General features: G+C 40.9%; 1 protein-coding gene and 1 long non-coding RNA gene across 5 annotated transcripts in view; one reads left to right on the forward strand and one right to left on the reverse strand.

The window, feature by feature from the left end:
* The window catches only part of EFNA5 (ephrin A5), a 225319-nt gene that overhangs the window by 104877 nt on the left and 107503 nt on the right, over positions 1 to 12939 (forward strand). The window lies entirely within an intron of this gene.
* Positions 4155 to 5562, reverse strand: LOC308597844. The gene is made up of 2 exons (XR_014013195.1): positions 5263 to 5562; positions 4155 to 4892 (listed from the first exon to the last, which is right to left on the reverse strand). It is a non-coding gene; the product is annotated as an uncharacterized lncRNA (long non-coding RNA).

Here is a 12939-nt window from a genome sequence, read left to right on the forward strand (position 1 = left end):
GCAACTGAGATAAGCAAGGGTCTGGAAACCAAGCCTTATGAGGAGTGGTTGATGGCTGGGTATGTTTAGCTGGTAAAGAGGAGACTCTACAGTTCTGTGATTCTATAATGTTCCATCAAGTGTGCAGAGGTTAGAGGACAGGGCTGGTTTGAACACATGGAGGGATCCATGAAAAGAGGGCTTCTGTGGAATGGATGTGTTCAAACATGGCTGTGGGGTTTACTCTTTACAGTGTGAAAAGAATGTGTATTCCTATTTGATAGCTTCTTCAAGTGTCCTTTCTATAATCCAATCACTTCCTACTTTTATTTCAATCTCTAAATTTCCTCCCTTAGCAAGTTCCACTAGCATTTAAAAGTATCTATTTAATATCCTATTTCTCTCTCTCTCTCTCTCAGCTTGCTTTTGTATTAAGCCTTTGGGAAAGAGGTGCCTTTCTTGAAATGCCTATGGAAATACCGATCTTACCCACTCAGACCACTGAATTCAGGTTGACTCCGAATGAAAAATAAGTTATCAGGTGTGCACTTCATGTAAAGCCTGCACTAGGTCTCAAATCTGAATCTAAATCAAACCACAATGATGTCAAATTGCTGCGCGTTTATGTTACTACGTCTTTAAACCTTACTGTGGGAAGAAACATCTTGCAGCATTTGCTGTTTCCAAGTTTAATTGGTTTTATCTGTTTCTATCATCACCACCTTATCTCCACAGACAGTCGCACAGATAACATTTGGAGATGAGAATTCAAGTCCAGCCACACAATGTCATCTGACAATTAAATGTTATTTGATAGTTCTGTCTGCATCTCAGGAGCTGCGGCATTTCCATCTCTGGTTGATAGTCTTTATAGCATCATAAAAGTGTTCTCAGGGGAAATCTGGATTTGGATGACTTTCTGAATGGAAATAGGTAGAAAAATCCTGAGTAAAATGCAGGTCAGACTCCAGTAGCAAGTATAATAATTGGCTATTGGCTGATGACTATGCAGTTCAGGTCTGAAAGAAGTTTGTTTATTTCATTGCATTGAATCTTATATCTTTCTGACATGGAAGGTTATATTTAATATTGTGGGAGGGATATTAAATGTTTCAATATTGCTTTTCTTGTGGCTAATTAAATTTTCCATGGAAAGGTTATATAGAAAGGTACAGTGTGTTTGAAATCGTTGGCTGCTACTATCTCAAGACATAGACCAAATTAATTGCATTTAGTCCTCCCTAAGTGATTTACTAGCTGATTAGGCAGTTCTTCTGTTTTCATGGATGTTTTGGCTTTTTTCCTAATGTAGCACTTGATTGAAGAAAAGCAAGGCATTATTCAAATCTGCGGAGAAAGAATTATGTGACATTTGACTCTCTCTGCCCCCCCATGTGTGTATAAGTGTAAGTGTAAGCTGCTGTACGCATCTTTAGGATTGGCTTGTTTCAGAATTTCACCCAGTTCTGACAGTAAGTTTTCCTAAAGGTTTTGTGTGTGTTTTAAAATGAAATGTGGAACCATCATACTGCATTCTGTTATGCCGTGTCCTTTAAAATTACACAAAGTTCAGTTGTGCTTTGTACATAGATTAAATAAGCCAATAAATTCTCATTTTTTGTTTTATGTAAATCAGGGCAGAAACAATAGGATGACAAATGGGATTGCTAAGTGAAGCAGTGATCAATACAGAGTGCTGTCCATTTGGGTAATGGACATCTCTGTCATATTGGCTGCTAAAGGATTCCTTTGAGAGAGTGCCATACTACAAAGTATAAACTATAAAGAACTCTAAGTATAAGTTTCATAAATACAAAGCTCCAGAGGCCAGTTTTTCAGATGCTAGGTTTAAATGCTTCCTCCAAATTTATTGATGGTTTCCACAAATGTCGCCAAAGGAAAAGTGCAAGGTTTAGGATCTTACCTTGCTAGCATTTTCTTCTCAAATCAAGGTTTTCTTTGCATGATAGCAGACTAATATATTTCCTAAGATATATTTCCTCATATTGTGACCAGATTTTGTAGTATTTCACAATAAGTTATTACCAAGGCACATGGCTGCATTCAGATAATCCTCCAGTTTTTATTTGACTTTGTGTTACAATTTCCACTACATGCAGCAAACCATAGGTTGCTGTTACATTTGAACTGACATCAAAATGAAACCCTGATAAATTCTGTAAGTCCAACTGTAGAAGTGATTTGCCAAGTGACAGATCTTCTCTTTTGAAATTAGTGGCCAAAATGTTATTTATTACATACAAGTGCTTAGTTCTAGAATTATTGATTGGATGCAAAGCATAATGTGACATTTTTAGAGTGCTACAGTTTTCTGAAGTGTGGTTTTCCAAAAATGTTTCCAGATTCCTTACATAAAGAAGTCAATCATTCATAGACACTAAATTTATTTCATCAGTAGCCACCCACTGATTTCTGATACTCTTGTGTTCCCAACAAACCTTGTCTCATCACTTACTGCTTTCAGACCATTATCCAAGTTTCCTAATAAACTTCAAACTTATTACAGCTATCTCAAAACTACACATTGGAATCCCACATCATTCCATTATCCCCCCACAACCCTCTTCCAGTAATTTGAACAAAAGGAGGAAAACCTGTGACTCAGGTGTGGTGAGTGGGGAGGGACACATCTGTCAGCAAGCATATTAAGCAAAGCTTCTTCCTGAGTAGTAAACAGAAGATTTGATTTCAGTGGTAACAAAACAATGCCTTATAAATTAACGCTCGCACCATTAATATATTTAGGAGTGAATGTTTGAGGGCAGGACCTATTGTTTAACATGTTTCAGCTTAAACATTGATGCATTTATTGGCTAAAAAAATAATTTGATGTTGTATACTACAATATTTAAAGTGTCTATGCTTGGTTATTTTTAGTAGAAATGTGCAGATACATTTCACCATGCTCTTCTTGTTTGCAATTATAATGTGTGTGTGCGTGTGCGTGCACACGTAATTGTACATTCTGGATAGTTTGAGGAGCAGGAATTTGGAAAAAAAATACTTATCTCTGAAAGAAGGATTATTATTAATTTACCCTTTGATGTTGAACTAAGTTATTTCCTTCCCTGTTCCCTTCAATGGATCTCTCCCCCCCCCGCCCCATTCACCTTTATTCCACACTTTGTGTGTAGTATCTATTGTTATGTGAGCACTTTCACGTTACATGGGATATATTTGAACTTTGGTAGTTGAACTGAGCTAAAAGAAAATCATCACACAAACACAGGGAGAGACCTTATCAATAGGGACACAGGGCTGATGCAGACACAGATCAGCTCATACCTTAACTTTAATTCAGAGATTAAGGACAGGTGGGGGAGCCTAAATTTGCACACAGTTCCTCTACTGGAAACTTAACTGTATTTATGTATGGGTGGCACTGTGGGTTAAACCACAGAGCCTAGGACTTGCCAATCAGAAGGTTGGTGGTTCGAATCCCCGCGACGGGGTGAGCTCCCGTTGCTCGGTCCCTGCTCCTGCCAACCTAGCAGTTCGAAAGCACGTCAAAGTGCAAGTAGATAAATAGGTACCGCTCGCTCTGGCGGGAAGGTAAGCGGCGTTTCTGTGCGCTGCTCTGGTTCGCCAGAAGCGGCTTAGTCATGGTGCCACATGACCCGGAAGCTGTATGCCGGCTCCCTTGGCCAGTAAAGCGAGATGGACCTAATGGTCAGGGGTCCCTTTACCTTTACTAGGCAAAACTGTCAAATAAACAGTTTTCTTTATGTTTAAAATGCATTGTTAACAGCCCTGGTTTGTGATAGCACTGGGCTCATTCATGTTTTATTTCAGACATAATTTTGTTTAAGAACAGATCTAATTTTTTCCCAAGTGTCAAAGCTTTGTTCTGCACTTACAAGGAATTAATCCTTCAGTGTGGCAGCATCTAGACTTTGGAACTCCTTGTCCATTTATATTAGGTATGCGGTACTGTTTTTTGCACCTGCTAAAAGCACCCGGAAGACCCGGAAGCTGTATGTCGGCTTCCTTGGCCAGTAAAGCCAGATGAGCACCGCAATCCCAGATTCGTCCGTCACTGGACCTAATGGTTAGGGGTCCCTTTACCTTTACCTATCCCTCCTTTTGACTTGTTAATGAAATGTCTAAAGCAATTAACCCAATACTTTTTTTTAAAAAAAATGACAATATAACAATTTGAAAACAGAAAAGCACAACAAGTTTTTAAAAAGTTATTGGGAGGAAAAACCAAATTGCATAAGGGAGATCAAAGGGTTGCTGAAACAAGAAAACAAGTACTGTATAACAAAAACAACGTAAGGAGAGAGCATATTTCTGATGGCAATGGTAAACACAGAATGGCCTCTCCCGCTAAATGTAGCAGATGTAATTTGTCAGAGCAGTTCAGCTTTGAAGGTGATACCCGGCACTTTGACTTGATCCCAGAAATGTTCTAGCAGCCACAGCAGCTGGTATAAAATAAGAGTTGTGCCAGCGCCCATTAAGGAGTTTTGCTGCTGTGTTTTGAACCAGCAGAAGTTCGTGAACAGTCTTCTAAGGCAGTCCTATGTACAGCATGTTATAGTAATCCCATAAGTTTTGGTTTGTTAGTCTCATCTAGCCCATCACCAGTTTTGGACAGTGGTTCAGAATCCCCACTGCTTCTGCACGGAGTTAGATGTAAAGGGTAAGTAGATCTGCATATTGTCAGCATATTGACGACAGAAGATTCCAGGTGATGCCCTCTATTTGTTTCCTGTATGTATTGAACAGCAAGGTGGAATCCTGCTAGACAGCAAGTGGAAGTTTCTTGCACCACAATCTTCTAGGAAGGTTTCTCGAGGTCCCATCTGAAGCAAGCAGCCCAGAAGGATACTGTGACAGACAGTATTGAAAGCTGCTATGACATCCAGCAGAACCAATTGGGGCACACTCTCCCTGTCTCGGGACGGGGGTGGCGCTGTGGGTTAAACCACAGAGCCTAGAACTTGCCGATCAGAAGGTCGGCGGATCGAATCCCCGCGACGGGGTGAGCTCCCGTTGCTCAGTCCCTGCTCCTGCCAACCTAGCAGTTTGAAAGCACGTCAAAGTGCAAGTAGATAAATAGGTACTGCTCCAGCGGGAAGGTAAACGGCGTTTCCGTGCTCTGCTCTGGTTCGCCAGAAGTGGCTTAGTCATGCTGGCCACATGACCCGGAAGCTGTATGCCGGCTCCCTTGGCCAATAAAGCGAGATGAGTGCCGCAACCCCAGAGTCGGTCACGACTGGACCTAATGGTCAGGGGTCCCTTTACCTTTACCTTTACCTCCCGGTCTCATTCCTGGCATAGATAACCTGCCAGGGCAACCAATTCCATCTCAGCAATCTGAAACTAGATAAAAAAAACAAATAAAAATGCATCCATGTTATCTATTTAATTCAGAAAAAAATAATAACTGGGTTTCTACATTCCGTGCAACACCTTATGCAAAAATGGAGTATTATAATCTGTCTGGAAATTATCCAGTATGATGATCCAGTAAGGATTTTTACCACAGCTGCTTTAAAATATGTTAGTATTTTCCCTTCTCTCAAGTAAACAGATATCACCACCCCCACTTCCCACTCAGCTACTGACCTCTGTCTGCCTTCAGCAAGGGAGGGTCAAGGGTCAAGCACACAAGTGTTGACCTCATCCTCTAAGAATTCTGTTCACATTCTTAGGCTGTTCAAACGGAACGGTATCCCTAGATACAAGTAGTAGTTAAAGTAACCTTAAGACATATTTTGAATAACTGTATTCAATGCAGTATTCAAGTTGCAGTGGACTTGGCTTGCTATAGATAAGAAATAGGCATTTATATTACTTTGTTTCGTTTAACAAAATTTATATAGCACTTCATGGTTTGCAACCCACCACCCCCAGTATTAAAATTATCAATAAAAGATGTTACTTTGTCCTGTAGCAGTATTGACCACACTGCCTTATCAGGAGGAGGATAGAAAGACTGACTTATTGTGACTTTTTATGTTGGATCAGATTGCTACTATTAATGTTTGATGTTTTATTATTTATATATGTGCTGGAAGCTGGACAGAGTGGCTGAGGCAACCCATCCAGAAGGGTGGGGTGGGGTATAAAGAATTTATTATTATAAATTCCGAAAATTATTGAGCCTTTTTTAATATATAGGAAACCACTGAAATTGAGCTTTTTTGTTTACAAAAATGCCAAAAACAACAACAACAACCCAGTGGTTTTTCAATTGCTTTTTGAAATCCTCCCCACTGGATGTCTATTCCAAATTTGAAATCCTGGTAAAGTCTGGGGAAATCCAACGTATGACATTTTTATTTTTTATCATTATCATTATTATTAGGTGGCATATAATCCACTTACTTACCAGTTACTCTGGAAGTAAGGTTTATTTTTTTTGGTAATCCAGACAGTGCATTTAGATTGAAAATAATGTATCTTTTGCCCAGCAGTTTATTCCCTACTACTTTGTTTTATACACAGCTCTGAAATGCACCTTTTGTTCTTTTCATAGTACAAATTTATCTGCATATTGGTGTCTTCCCTTCTAAACTTGTAGAAAAGCTTTTCTGTTTCACATGAATGGAGTGAGATGCATTGGTAAATTACTGGTAGAATCTTTCTCACACAAACCCTATTGAAATGAATTGAGAACACAGAAAACCAGTCTGATGAATTCTACCCAAAATATGCAGTGGAAATAAGTGGAAGAGGGAATAAAACATGCATATACAGTGTGATCAAGAGAATGTATGTTGTTTTATGTTCCAGCATTTAATTTGACCACAAGCTATTGTTGTTCTTAATTTTTTTCTCCTTTTTTTAAAAAAAACCCCCTTAGATTTATCATAGAATTGTAGAGTTGGAAGGGATCCCAAAGATCATCTAGCCAACCCCCTGCAATGCAGGAATCTCAGCTAAAGCATTAATGACAGATGGCTATCCAACCTCTGATTAAAAACCTCCAAGAGCCCACCATTTTATGAGGGAGTCTGTTCCATGGTCATACATTTCTTACCCTCTGAAAGTTCTTATTGTTTAGATGGAATCTCCTTTCTTGTAACTTGAAGCCATTACTTGAGATCCTACCCTCTGGAACAGAAAAAAACACAAGCTTGCTCCATCCTCCATGTGACAGCCCTTTTAATTTCAGGTTCTTGGGTTCAAGCCCCACAGTGGGCAAAAGATTCCTTCATTGCAAGGGGTTGGACTAGACGATCCTCGCGGTCCCTTCCAACTCTATGATTCTATATCTCCTCTCAGTGTCCTCTTGACCAGGCTAAACATATCCAGGTCCCTCAATGGTTTCTCTTAAGGCTTTGTTTCCGGACCCTGGATCCATCTTGGTTGCCCTCCTCTATGCATGTTCCAGCTTGTAAATATCCTCCTTCAATTGTGGTGCATAGAAATGGACACAGTACTCCAGCTGTGGTCTGACCAATAGAATAGAGCAGTACTTGCTTGGCAAAAGCTTTTCCAGTTCCATACATTTTCTAAGTCAAACTATATGATTTCTTAAAATAATACTTCAAAATCATTTTTGTAGGGGAGGGTGGTGATTTTAGGAACATAAGAAGCTACCATATATGAGATCATAACCTGAATTCATCTAGCTTAGCATTTATTGTCTTGAGCAGGGATGGGGAACTGGCATGGGGAACCTACAGCTCTCCAGATGTTGTTGAACTCCAACTCCCACCAGCCCATCCAGCATGGCCAATGGCCAAGTATGTTTTGAGCTGTAGTCCAATAACATTTAGAAGACCACACATTTTGCATCCCTGATCAACTCTGGTCAATAGTGGATCTGCAGGGTTTCAGACTGGAATAGTTCCCAGCCCTACTTAAAAATTCCAGGGATTGAACCTGTGGTCTTTTGTATGCAAAAGCATGAGGTCTATCGCTGAGCTACTGAGTGATTAAAATAGAGCTTGGCTCTATATATACTATTTGTGTACTGTGCAAAGTGAGTTGAATGTAGAAATCTCAGCATAAACAGATATTCAGCATACATATCTGCATGTATAGTGCACCTATTTCATTAAAACAGCTGGGCTGAGTAACATGCCAAGCTACTCATTTATATGCCTTTGGATTTACTCTGCTACTGTTAACTCTGCTACATGTAGAATGTGATCTTTGCTACTTTGTTTTCATCGTTTCCTCTTAATGGGACTGACTACATGTGAGTAGCTATTACAGCTAGCTGTTGGATAGATAGTTGAATGCTAACGTTAAGGATATAGTTTGACCAGACAGTTCAGGTAGATATTATTAATCTTCAGAACTGCAGTTCCACTAATAATAAGGTTGTAGCTTAGGGGCAAACTGGACTTGACTTCTTGTGAGGTTTGGGTCTGACTGACTTAGCTTAAATCTCAAATATAATATTTGATGAATTATACCAATTTAGTGTGTCCAATATAACTGTAGCAGGTGTGAAGTACATGTTTCTGTTTGAGTGAACAAGTGGTACAAGAAAGAATGAGAGTGCAACTCACGGTTACCGTATTTTTCGCTCTATAACACGCACCCGACCATAACACACACGTAGTTTTTAGAGGAGGAAAATCCGTAGGCATGCCACCCGTAGGCATTCCCTCCATAACACGCACAGACATTTCCCCTTACTTTTTAGGAGGAAAAAAGGGAGTGTTATGGTGCAAAAAATACGGTATATTTGTGTGCACAAAGCTTAGGCAGGTGACGTTTAGCAGATCAGCCTATCTATCACAGTAGATATCTATTGGTGGATATCCATCTACCACAGTATTGTATGTTTTGAGTGGGATGTGTCTTTCCAGGTCTCAGACATTGACAAGCCTTTCCACTGCTACCTTTAAAAAAAATAAAAATGGTGATGTTGAAGGTCGAGCCTGAGACCTTTAGTATGCAATACAACTTGCATAGTTTTAGAAGTTCCACACCAATCTTTGTCACATTTTGCAACCTAATTTGCAACAAATTATTTTTATACCTAACACCAACAAAATTCTTAACACCATTCACTTTTGCCATCTGCCTTGTTCTCCTCTTTTCACTTGTTGACCAATTTTCAGTCTATCTAGTAAAATGGATAAGGTAATTCTCAGCTTTCAGCGACTCTTGTCAATATTGACGCTGCCAGTGAAATTCAATAATCTAGACGGGCTCCCTGCTGTTTCACGTTTTGTATAGTTAAGGTAGGGTACCCAACTGCTTGCTTATTACATTTTGTAAACTGGTTTCGCTCAGACTGGTCTAGAATACTGATATTGTGGTGAATGTATCCATAGGGGGCATATTCTGCACTATGGGCCTTTGTGCCTGACACCTCAGGTCAGACAGCTCAGAATTAATGATCAGATTTAAAAACTAATAGGGTGTTATTTATTACACTGGCCTTGCTTGAGTGAATTCACTTCCAGTGAACTAATGTGATCAGTAGAGATGTATGATAAATTCTCTCTAGCCACTTTGCCCCCACCCCACCACTTTTGGGGAATTAGGTTCAGAATTGCATGCCCTTGTTGTGGAGCTACACCACTGCATTAGCAACTTGCCATTCTTCTGTTTTTTTAATTTGATGCTATCTTCAGACTATTGCCCACTTTGCCCAGGTTACCTGTGTACAGCAGCACTTATGTATATTTATTAAAATGATGACAAAAGAGAGTCTTGATATGACCAAGATTCCCCTTTACATGTTTTCAGTCAATATATACATATATTGATGGACTTCGGGACAAGAGAAGGAAGTAACTGTATCCTGAAAACTATGGCAAACTGTGCTTCTGCCAGTTATAAAATTAATTTTAAAATTCTCACGAAATAATAAAGTGAGAGACTTCCAGTCTTCTTTCATCATTCACAATTGAGTGCCATCTGGTTTTTGGTTTATTTTTGTGCATCTTTTGCATTAAACTCTGCAAATTAGTGCATTATGCTATGTAAGCTCTCTTATCTTCACTTCAGTCTCCTGCCAAAGAAGTTGGGGAAAGCGCAGCTAGGCTCATTTGGTGTTTTTGATCAAACAGGCAGGTCTCTTTTTTCCTCTTCTTTAGAATACTGTGCATTTATCTTTGACTTCTGGTGATTTCTTTCTTGCTCAAATTGGTATTGTATCAAAATGTGAGTGAATGGCAGCCAGAACGTACATTACGGGCTGTGGGCAACTAACGTTAATTTCAGCACTCTAAAATCTTTTGGCAAGAGATTTCAAAGGAGTAATATTGTTGCTGTAACAATGCTGTACCATCTTTATCCTATTACAGAACTGAGAGGAACCCCATGCAGTTGAGCAAAGGATACACAGGAGGCATTGTTTTGAAAAGCAACCTTCCTGGCAGCTTTGTAGAAAAATACATTTCGGATTGGAGGGAAAGGATGATATAACTCCAAAGATTTGCACACAACTGCAGGGGCAGCTGAATGGAAACTCAGCTGGAAAGAACAAAGAGTGAGAAGAATCGAGCGACAAGGCTTGTTTCACCATAGAATCAATCTCCCCAAAAAGTGAATATCTGTAGCAGTAAAAATACAGTGGTGCCTCGCAAGACGAACGCCTCGCAAAACGATAAACTCGCAAGACGAAAGAGTTTTCCGTTTTTGAGTCGTTCCGCAAGACGAATTTCCCTATGGGCTTGCTTCGCAAGAAGAAAGCCCATAGGGAAATCTCCGGGGACCTCTTTTAAAATGCTGGCGGTCGGGAGCAAAGACTTTCGCCCACCGCCGGCCTTCAGAAGAGGTCCTGGACCTCTTCTGAAGGCCGGCGGGGGGCAAAAGTCTTTGCTCCCCCCCGCCTGCCTTCCCGGGACAGCGGAGACTTCTCTGCTGTCCGGGGCGATCTTAAAATGCTGGCGGGCGGCAGCGAAGCCTCCGCTGTTCCAGGGCGATTTTAAAATGCTGGCGGGCGGCAGCAAAAATTTTAAAATGCCGCCCGCCAGCATTTTAAAATCGCCCCGGGACAGCAGAGGCTTTGCTGCCGCCCGCCAGCATTTTAAAATTGCCCCGGGACAGCAGAGGTTTCGCTGCCGCCCGCCAGCATTTTAAAATCGCCCCGGGACAGTGGGGGCTTTTAAAATGCTGGCGGTCGGCAGCAAAGCCCTCCTGTCCCTGGAGCTTGCGGGGCAGGAGGTGGGGAGAAGGGCTTTTCTTCTCACCGCCAGCCTTCAGAAGGCTGTTCTGAAGGCTGGCGGTGGGAAGAAAAGCCCTTGTCCCCCCCCCCCAGCCTTCAGAAGAGGTAGGGGGACAGACTGTCCCCGGACCTGGTCTGAAGGCGGTTTCCATAGGAACGCACTGATTGATTTTCAATGCATTCCTATGGGAAACCGTGCTTCACAAGACGAAAAACTCGCAAGAAGAAAAAACTTGCGGAACGAATTAATTTCGTCTTGCGAGGCACCACTGTAGTTAGGCTGCTATCTTAGCCCCACTTAGCCTGGAAGAAGCCCATACAGAATTCAGTAGACATGGTTAGCATTGTAGCCTTTGGCTGTGGGCAGGATTCCTGCTTTGTAGGGTGTTGGACTAGATGGGGCTCAGGGTGCTCTTCCAACTCTACAATTCCATGATTCTATCTGGGCAACCCAACTTTTCATGCAAAACTAAGAAGAATGCTAGTGAGCCTTCTGTGATGGTCACATTTCCTGCACATACCTCCTTGTATTCATGGAAACCGGTGGGTTGCTTATTCTCTGGATCACATAGTTATTTTTTTCAGATGTTGAATTGCTTTCATGTTAACTGGGAATCAATAAAAACATAGGGTTGTAACTAACTAAATCTTTGTGAATGTGGAACAACACCTGCAAGGACACGCCCTCACAGATTTGCTCTGAAGGTTCCAAACCAGATCCGAGACATATATTAGCACAACCCAAATCTATGGATGAAATAAATATTCCAGACTGTCCAGAAGGATGCAGTGGCAGATACAAAGGGAAGCTTGCTAACGTTGTCCAGTTGTAATGCTCAGCTGGAATAGTTTGGACAATAACTTACTGTAGTTGCCACCCATCTTAGAGACCAGGTGCCTCATTGCTAGAATTGTAGGAAAGATGATACATGTGTTGATGGAGATAAAGAGGAAGGCTCTGCATATCTGTGACAGCTACATACTCATCAAGTCTGCACAGCACTGCCTTAGTGATGAATGGTTTCCCCAGATGTTGTGCTTGGGCTCCAGTTTGACCTGTGTGATTCATTCATTTCCACACGGTAGCTGTCGTATGTTGCTATTTTATGTCATAGCTTTTAAGGACCTTTGTGCCGTGCCCAGAGAATGGAATGAAAGGAGCAGATGAAAGGTCTGAGGGGAAAGGACACATTTGGGACCTCTGACTTTGGTGGAGGTCAATGTGTTTGGGTTAAGACAAGTAAGAGAAAAAAGAGAGCAAATTATTCACCGTATGTTGTTTTCCAATCCAGACTAATCACTACTACAAAAAAATATATCTATCTTGTGATATGCTTGCTTGGTGCCATCTGTCCCTCTCTGTGGGGAAGGCACAGACTAAGCTGGAAAAATAAGTGGCTGAGGGGATATTGGGGGTTTGTGACCTAGAATCTACAGCTTACAAACCGATTTCTCTGCAGATCTCCAGTCTTCATAGGATTAGGTGGTATATACCTTCTGTCCCTCCGTGTGGCTTTAAAAACCAAGAAAAAGTATATCTGGGAGAACACCCTTTGGCTAGAGATGTGCCTACGCAGTCAAGTTTTACGTCTCTTGCCAGAGTCCTATACATAGTTGAGCTCAATGCAACTCACTTCGGAATGAGCATGAATAGGATCACACTATAATAACAAAAGTTAATAGCAGTACATTAACTCTCATATCTACGTTTTTTAAAACGCAATTCTTTTACGGAAAAGCTTTGTAATGTTTAATTGGAAGAGTGCTACCAATTCTTATTTTCAGGTAATTCAACTATTTATTTCCATTCAATAGGATCTGAATAACATGCTCCTAGCTAGACCTGAGGG

This window comes from Podarcis bocagei (genome assembly GCF_964188305.1).
Source record: "Podarcis bocagei genome assembly, chromosome: 11".
Lineage (NCBI taxonomy): Eukaryota > Metazoa > Chordata > Lepidosauria > Squamata > Lacertidae > Podarcis > Podarcis bocagei.